Genomic DNA, 9,600 nt, shown 5'->3' on the forward strand with positions numbered 1-9,600 from the left:
TTCCACTCAGAGGATCACTCAATGGAGGTTCAGAATTCATGGCCTGGTCAGTCAATGCATTGGTAAATGACAATGGTGATGATGCCATTAGGTAAACAAGATCTTGAAAGAGTATTTGAACTCTGACCTTACTACCTACCAGACTGGGATTTTGAAGGGTCTGTGCTATCCGGGATACTTGGAACATTCCTACCCGATTGAAGTTGAAATGTAACATGTTTAGGATTTAGGGTAGGTACGTCCCAAGGATCCCTGATAGCACTGACCGATTTTGAAGGTGGTGGAATTGTGCCCACAAATGAGCTTTTCTATGATTTAATTTTGTCAGAAATCAAAAAGACTGAGGCAACAGAACAATCAAATGAGTTATTCATGGTATTCTGTGTGCAAAGAAACAAACTAAATCATAATCACCATTGATGTCAGGAATCCCCCTGGACAGTGGTTCCATTGTGCTTGGTAGAGCACAACATTCAGACGTCTTTGTAGAGTATCTCTACAAAGGCAAATACAGGTACACTTAACAATTTTTTATTTAACCTTTATTTAACTAGGCAAGTCAGTTAAGAACAAATTCTTATTTACAATGACTGCCTACACCGGACAAACCCAGACAACGCTGGTCCAATTGTGCTCCACCCTATGGGACTCCCAATCACGGCCGGTTGTGATACAGCCTGGAATCTAACCAGGTTGTCTATAGTGAAGCTTCTAGCACTGAGAAGCAGTGCCTTAGACCGTTGCGCCACTCAGGAGCTTTAACTATGACGTTTTCTCAGGTCACATTCTTTGAACCTGCAGGTGGGAGGACAGACTTGTATAGATGGTGATGTCATTTCATGCAGTATAAGTTCCATCTCAATCACCATCAACTTACTGCTATTTCGTAGATAGTGGGTAGGAAAGCACATATTCTCAATAGCTCCATCACCCCTCCTACACTCGCGGACCAGACTAGGCCTTGCTTCGGTATAAAAACTAGACGGCAGTTTAATTATTCACAGGCTCTGACTGGTGGTAACTAAGGCCCTAGCTGACTGGAGCCATAAAATAACAAGCTTTTTTTTGTCTGTGGCAGTGATAAGATCCTACAGCCACTCTGATCTCGCAAAGCTAGGGCCCAGTTGAGGGTGTGGAAAATATGGCATTGTTCAGTTCAAAGGACATTTCCCTTCAGATGTTTTTTTATATTCTTGAGGTTTCTCTAGTGCCATTTCCACCACCTCCCCTTTCCTTGGATTGACATGGACTGGTGAAAGTAGATTTATATGGGTCTGAAGGAGTTGCTGAGATGGTAACTTTAGAGTTGAACTGAACTGCAGGTTCATCAGGATGTTAGAACAATTTCTAGGGGGGAGTCTGATGCATAACATTTACCACAAATACTGTACAGATTAAAACATGTGATGCTATAGAAATTTAAACTTTTGTGAAACTGCAAGAGCATGCATTTCAATATTTAAAAAATATCTAGGCCTACTCCTCCCTGAGATCAGATAACACAATTGAGCGTCTTGAAAATAAACATTCAGTTCAAAAGCTATGCCCCTCCCCACGGTATATAGTTCAAAACAATACTGTACGTATACTATACCGGAGCACCAAGTCTGGGACCAAAAGGTACTGAACAGCTTCTACCCCCAAGCTATAAGACTGCTGAACAGTTAATTGCTGATTTTTGTACTTTTTAAATCTGCATTGTTGGGAAAGGGCATTGTTGGGAAAGTAAGCATTTCACAGTAAAGTCTCCACCTGTTTTGTTCGGCGCATGTGAGGCATTTCATGGTAAAGTCTACAACTGTAGTATTTGGCACGTGACAGTTACAGTGCATTTGGAAAGTATTCAGACGCCTATACTTTTTCCACATTTTGTTACGTTACAGCCTTAATCTAAAATTGATTAAATTGCCATTTTCCCTCATCAATCTACATGCAATACCCCATAATGACAAAGCAAAAACAGTGGCAAAGCAGTTATTTTTGCAAATGTACAAAATCTCCACCAGGACATATTACATTTACATAAATATTCAGACCCTTTACTCAGTACTTTGTTGAAGCATCTTTGGCAGTGACTACAGTCTCGAGTCTTCTTGGGTATGACGATACAAACGTGGCACACCTGTATTCGGGAAATTTCTCTCATTATTCTCTGCAGATCTTCTCAAGCTCTGTCAGGTTGGATGGGGAGCGTTGCTGTACAGCTATTTTCAGGTCTCTTCAGAGATGTTTTGATCGGGTTCAAGTCTGGGCTCTGGCTGGGCCACTCAAGCACATTCAGAGACTTTTCCAAAGCCACTCCTGCATTCTCTTGGCTGTGTGCTTAGGGTCACTGTCCTGTTAAAGGTGAACCTCACCCAAGTCCGCAGTATTGAGTGCTCTGGAGCAGGTTTTTATCAAGGATATCTCTGTACTTTGCTCAGTTCATCTGTCCCTCGATCCTGATTAGTCTCCCAGTCCCTGCTGCTGATAAACATCCCCACAAGCATGATGCTTCCACTACCGTGCTTCACCGTAGGGATGATGCCAGGGTTCCTCCAGACGTGACACAACATTCAGGCCAAAGAATTATGTCTTGGTTTATCAGTCTACATAATCTTGTTTCCCGTGGTCTGCGAGAGTACTTTAGGTGACTTTTGGCTAACTCCCAAGTGGGCTGTTATGTGCCTTTTACTGAGTGGTTTCCGTCTGGCCACTTTACCATAAAGGCCTTATTGGTGGTGCCGCAGAGATGGTTGTCTTTGTGGAAGCTTCTCCCATGTCCACAGAGGAGCTCTGCAGCTCTGTCAGTGACCATTGGGTTCTTGGTCACCTCCCTAACCGAGGCCCTTAACCCCTGCCTACTCAGTTTGGCCGGGCAGCCAGCTCTAGGAATAGTCTTGGTGGTTTCAAACTTCTTCCATTTAAGAATGATGGAGGCCACTGTGTTCTTGGGTACCTTTAATTATGACATTTTGTGGTACCCTTCCCCAGATCTTTGCCTCGACACAATCTTGTCTCGGCGCTCTACGGACAATTCCTTTGACCTCATGGCTTGGTTTTTGCTCTGACATGCACTGTCAACCTATAGACAGGTTTGTGCCTTTCCAAATCTTGTCCAATCAAGTAGAAACATCTCAAGGATGATCAATGGAAAAAGGATACACTGGAGCTCAATTTCAACTCCCATAGCAAAAGGTCTGAATACCTATGTAAATAAGGAATGTTTTTATAGATGTATAAAATGGTCAACTTTCACTTTGTCATTATGGGGTATTGTTTGAAGATTTATTTAAACAATTTTAGAATGAGGCTGTAACCTAACAAAATGTGGAAAAATGAATACTTCCCAAATGCACTGTAAATTTAGATGTGATATTCTCCACTGATGCTAGGGGAAATAGGCTAATTGAGCACCGAAAACCTAAATTCAAATGGATTTCCTTCTACATTGATAGACAGTATGGACACAACCAGGAAATTAGAGGGCTGAAGGAGTGGACTGCAGTTCACAGCAGGATCTGTACAGACTGTTCTTGGCACAGAAACAGAGCCCATACTGTTTGATCCTCGATTTAATGAGAGCATTAACCCTCAATGAGATTACTCATCGGTTGGTACATTTCCTGAGATCATACTTCAGCAAGCCTTGAAGGAATAGAAGGCACAAGACATAAAAAAAACTCAAGTCCCATCACTACAGAATAGACAAATGAACCAGAGAGCCGAGACACAAATTGGGAAGAGCCCAAGCAGAACTTTTGTACAGCTGTTAATGCGAGGGAGGGATTATGTAGTGAAACATCAGGGAAAACATATTTGATAATTCAGTTACTAGATTTATGCCCGTGTCCCAACTTTTGTTTATTCTAACGAGCAACACAAAAAATAATCTGTACACATGCGAAGCCCAGCCCAGCGACCAATGAGACGGTGTCCATGAAGTAGTGCAAGGAATATAGGAACCTTTGATGTTTATTACAGCAGCACACATTTATGCATTGAGTAATGTAGCAGGTCTCTAATTGGTAGACTAGCACCACCCACCATAACCTTCAAGCCGAGGCCTATGCATCGGGTGCACATCCACACCAACTTTGAAAACCACCCATTATAGAGGATGCATGTGCCCAGTGAAATCTAACCACAAACAGCAGCAAATACAAAATACATGGAAATGGACAACTTGGTAAAGCTCTGCTCACTGAAGGGAATCCTTTAATCTCTTGCAACCCACCCGTGTTCGAGTACCAACAGCACAACCCAAACTACATTGGCTGTTGGAGGTGTGTTACAGTAACAAACCAATGTGCAAATATGCATTAACGTTCGCCAAATTTATGCAAGGCAGACAGGAGGGCTGCCCTAACCCACCTTTTCTTCTGCAACGAGATCCCCATGAAACCAGGCCTGATCTCATATACAAAACCCTGACGACACACCTTCAAACCTAGTCCCCAAGTCCACCTTCCCGGTAGGTGTGAGGTCTGTGCCAATTATGCCGCAAACCGGGTGTAACACAGCACCAAACAGCCATACTGGAAATTCAAATGCATTAGACTTATTTTACCCACTGAAATAAAGACTCAAGCTATGTGTCAAATAACTGGGCAGGGCCCACAAACAAATCAGAATCCCCCCCCCCCCCAAAATGCATCTTCTCCAGCACAAGTCACACCCGTTTCTTGATATGGTTCACCTCACTAGTGTCTGGATCTTGGCAAAGGAGAAAGTTACTAACTGGGATGTAAACAAATGTGCAGACATTTCAAGAACTAAGCTTTGTGTATATTGGAAAATTCAGGGGATCTTCAATTTCAGCTCATGAACCCAACACTTGACATGTTTCTATCCAAGAGAGGAGGAAGTAATCAAATTACATCACACACCATTTTATTGAAATTATCAGAAGCACAACAGGTCAGATTGAGCTACATCTTAAATTTAATCTTGGAAAGCATTCGTCATGTAAATTTCTTCAAATGCCTCTTGACAGGTGCATGCAGGGCTGAAACTGATCACCTGTTGATTAGACAGACATTTAGCATAAACTTACCATAACCAATTTCCTATGCATTCTTAATAAGCAAGCACGATCTAAGCGATGATGTAATATTGGGTAAAGAGTCATGTTGCCCGTGTAGACTGCAGACCACAAATGGCATAAAGGATCTGCAAATAGTCACCAGGGGCGCTGCTGTGGGATCACTGCGTGAAGGACCAGCAGAGGGAAAGCCTGACAGGCCCCCTTTGAAAATGATCCAGCACACACTGCACTGAGTAGCTTCTCAACTTACTCTGGTCATTTCAGTAGGCCAGGGATGAACCTGAAAGAGACATTCACTAAGTTAAACACAAATTGGAGTTAACTTTGTTATTGCTCTGTTTCCAATAGAGAACCTCCAGCATGGCGCTGGCGAGACCCACTGGAAGGTTTACTTTACGGTCAATTCCACAGCAAGTCAGGAACTGAATATCCCAAGAGCCTTGGTATATGACCAAACTGATGACAGCCAAAAAGTCCAGGAAGTCAAGAGGTTACCTTCACTGGAGATAAATAATTCAGCCAAGTTCTGGTGTACTGGAACATCAAGACCAGTCCTGGTGTACCTGAAGTGAAGTAAACACTTAATTACTCAATACATTAGACACTCCAGCAGGGCATTTATCACACCTCATGGCCAGTATTCTTCGCCTTCAATACACACTTGACCATAATCTAAATAACCAGAAATTGATACATTGACACTCAATTTGGGGAATCATTGTCAGGGAGAAGCCTGAGGGGGAAAGTTGTCTCTGCACAAATACCAGGGCGCCAGGCACAGACCAGCCCAAAGCCTAACGATGCCATATGCAGAGTTGATCTTGCACTGTTTTATGAACAGAACAGCCCGTGGTGAAGGCTGGCTGCAGATACCATACAGTGCTACTCAGTGGGCCCTCCGCTAGCAACTGTACACAAATACTCACTTAAATCATTACCTTCTCAGGCCCATGGCACACGATACAACAGGCCTGTCAAGAGAAAACAGATTAAATTGGCATACTGGAAGTTCAATGATGTAAACTTAATGAGAGTGTGAAGTGTCTCGACAGATATACCAGGACGCCACACACAAAGACATGGAGACCAACGATGCCATATGCCGAGTTTATCTTGCACTGACTAATGAACAGTCCAACCGGAGTAGCAGCTGGCTGCAGATACCATGCAGTGCTTTGATCATAGTCTATCCCTCCCATATAACCCAGGGATTAGAAACTAAATCCCATGACTGAAACCCAAATTCCTCAGATTGTCTACAGGCGAAGTTATAAGCATGCTTTTAGGGAAAGAGGATAATTGGAAATTTATTTAACTGCAAGTCAGAATAAAGATACGAAAAGCACCCCTGCCCACAAATCTAGAAGGATTTCACTGAAGGAAATTGGGTTCATTCCATTGATTAAACTCTGATTGCTAAGCATTGGCCACCAGTCCGCCATATTGGTACTCACAAGAAGCAGTCCCATAGGAATGAGTATTTCAATTAAAATGTTAGAACAAAACCACAAGTGTTAGTGGGAACAGTCACAGAATATATATTTTAATTAAACATTAAGGAAAGTAACCTGTTCATATTTATTAGCTCACAACATAATTGAAGTATGAATGAAGGTGACTAAGCAAACTTAACACATTAAATGATTTTCTATAGCTTATAAAAGTTTTACAAGTGCAGAGTGCCTAAACGAAGGCTTCAAAAGAGCACTCATACTAGGGCTGTCCCTACCTAAAATCAAAACAAACTTGCAGCCTAAGTGGTGCGCTCCACAAACAGCCTGACCACAACTACAACTAATAGTTGCGCCCGGTGGTCTAGGGCACTGTCTCGCAGTGCTAGCTGAGCCACCAGAGTCTCTGGGTTCGCGCCCAGGCTGGGCTGGGTTCGCACCCAGGCTCTGTCGCAGCCGGGAGGTCCGTGGGGCGACACACAATTGGCATAGCGTCGTCCGGGTTAGGCCGGTAGGGATATCCTTGTCGCAGTATGTAAAATGTAATAAAAATGTATGCACTCTACTGTAAGTCGCTCTGTATAAGAGCATCTGCTAAATGACTAAAATGTAAATGTAATAGGCTGACCAGTGCCCGCATCACGCGTTACAACGCATTTTTTAATATATTGAAGTATTGCACCCACACGCATCAAAGAGTGTCTGGCCTGACACGGGCTAAAATATAACTTTTTATTTTATATATTTTAAGTAGATTACACTGCAAGTCAATCCTCCCCCATTGGTTTATAGAAGCAGGTACCCGCGTGCCATCTCATTGGTTATACCCACGTGGGTGATTGAAAGACGAACTATGTTGCCGGTCAGTGTAGTAATCCTATAAAAGTTTAGATGCCAATCACCATAAAAGGTCAGACGAAAAAGCCTGGAAGGAGGGATGACTAGACACAATTCGGTGTACCGGTGTGTGTTGATTAATTGTCGGAGTAGAAGACATTGTGCATTTCAGGTCAAATAACTACTGTTTATATCCCAGGACAAAGCTAGAAATTCCCAAACATTGTTTAATGCTTTACAACCTTTTCCCAAATTAATGTAATTGGTTCAGAGTCTGTTTTGATTTTAACCTGCGTGTCGTGATCGCGTTTGGTGTACAGGGAAAAAATACATTTAAGCACAATGGCACATGCACACATGTTTGGGTTCCGTTTAAGACTAATATTGAACTCAAACAGAAATTCCAGTGAACGAACAGACATTGCAGATTAGAAATTCAGTTACTGTGCTAGTTATGTCCCATCCCCACGGCCTTCGTAATGGAAGAGTCCATTGAGACAGGCGCAAATGAACTTGCCATTAAATGTTTGGCACCTGCTAGACTAAAAATGATTGACCAGTCTACTATAGTGAGCCTCTCAATAATACTCACCAAAGGGACTCTGTGCATCTGGGCTTGAGAGCCACCTTGTGGCCATTTGGTAGACCTATACCAGAGAAGCAGATCATTAGCAACAGTTTCACTTTAAATTTTAACAGAGCTGCAATTTTTAGTATTTGTTCTGTAGTAATATCCCACAGGGCTAATCGCAGTAGCCCCATGGGTAAAGCGAAACCACAAATTTGTTCTTTGAGGCATTTCCAACGACTAGGGCCCACAGTGAGGAGTCTGTCGGGATAGGCCTCAGTACATATAGCACAGGAAGCTTTAAATATGAAGCACTCTGATGATTATATCAATATAGTGAACTAGGCATTGCAAGTGGTGAAAGTAACCAGGCACTATAAAACTAAGTGCATGCCAAGGTTATTTGATTTAACACAATTAGATCTTGGAAATACAAACTAACATGATACAAGGCCAATGACCATACGCTCAGGAACTCTTGGGTATTCAGGGCAACTCAGTTGCCCCTTGAAGCTGTTGAAGCAATGGATAGTAGTGAATTCAATGAATATGAACACGTGTTTGCAGCAATTACATCCCTGGTTCGTTCAGAAAGGCATACCTTAATCACAATTCAGAGCAGTTGAACATTTAAGCCAATCATCATTACTACCATTAATATATCAAGCTTAAGGTGATCAAACATACCTGAGTTAGAGCTTGAATTATACATCTTCATATTAAGCTCTTCCCTGAAAGACGAAGACACCGGATAAAAAGCAAATACTTTGTAATAATATTTTTACAAATTGATTGTGTTGTCATGTGTTGCTGCCAAAATATGGTGTCTTTACAATAATATTTTATTTATAGTCCCAAGCCCATCCAAGCAGGAAGCCTTTTAGCAGGCTATCATTGTAAATATTTTCTTAACCGACTTACTTAGTTAAAAATAAATTAATGTCCAGTCTCATAAGTAACACTGCTGCTAGGTGAACACAGCAGTGGGTTGCAAGAGAATGGATTGCTATGTGCACTGCTCCAGCACTAAGGCCCACGATGTCAAGGCCCCAACCGGCACTGTGCTTACAAAGACAGGAAATGTAAGATAGGAAAAGTCTTACCACATGGAACAGCTTCTGGCTCAACTCAAAATAGCCAAATGTTGGGCCTGTCATTTCCTGCAATTATCAAGGTTCAGAGGGAATAAGGCACGTGAAGCAAAATCATAAAATAACGTTAGACGCCCATAGTTCTGTTTAAATCCAATGTCAGATTGTATTCTAACGGCAAATTAGCTTTACTAGCAATATTCGCAAATAGTTTACATTAGTTTGGGTAAAGACCTTTAGTTTTAAATAACCATTAATGATGTTACCTAGCAGATGAATTAACTAGCGAGGATGTTTCGGGCCTCATTGTCACCAATACAATTAATCTGTAAAGATGAAAGCAAACCCGACACTTCTATAGCCATTTCACATCGATGAAATTCACCCATTGAATCTAGGAAACTCCATAAGTAGCGGTGCACATGGCATTAAGCTAGCCAGTAATCGTCCGGCCTGTTTGCTTACATTAGATGGCCTGCTAACAGACTAGAAACAAAAGCAGTCTAGTCAAAACCACTACAAAATGCAAGTTATATTAGCCAATAGACAAACCAGGACAAAATAGTTAGCTACTTGTAGTTTGATGCCTCTTTTGCAAACGTTAACGAGCTAACATTAGCGAGCCAT

At 42.0% G+C, this 9,600-nt stretch overlaps 3 non-coding genes across 3 annotated transcripts; all 3 read right to left on the reverse strand.

The window, feature by feature from the left end:
• Positions 1 to 5,770: 5,770 nt before the first annotated feature.
• On the reverse strand, positions 5,771 to 5,910 carry LOC129869144 (small nucleolar RNA SNORA8). Its single transcript, XR_008761866.1, has one exon. It is a non-coding gene; the product is annotated as a small nucleolar RNA SNORA8 (small nucleolar RNA).
• Positions 5,911 to 6,064: 154 nt separating this feature from the next.
• LOC129869143 (small nucleolar RNA SNORA8) lies at positions 6,065 to 6,201 on the reverse strand. Its single transcript, XR_008761865.1, has one exon. It is a non-coding gene; the product is annotated as a small nucleolar RNA SNORA8 (small nucleolar RNA).
• Positions 6,202 to 8,029: 1,828 nt separating this feature from the next.
• On the reverse strand, positions 8,030 to 8,163 carry LOC129869145 (small nucleolar RNA SNORA18). The gene has a single exon (XR_008761867.1). It is a non-coding gene; the product is annotated as a small nucleolar RNA SNORA18 (small nucleolar RNA).
• Between the last annotated feature and the right edge of the window lie 1,437 nt (positions 8,164 to 9,600).

The sequence above is a fragment of the Salvelinus fontinalis genome, chromosome 13 (assembly GCF_029448725.1).
Source record: "Salvelinus fontinalis isolate EN_2023a chromosome 13, ASM2944872v1, whole genome shotgun sequence".
Lineage (NCBI taxonomy): Eukaryota > Metazoa > Chordata > Actinopteri > Salmoniformes > Salmonidae > Salvelinus > Salvelinus fontinalis.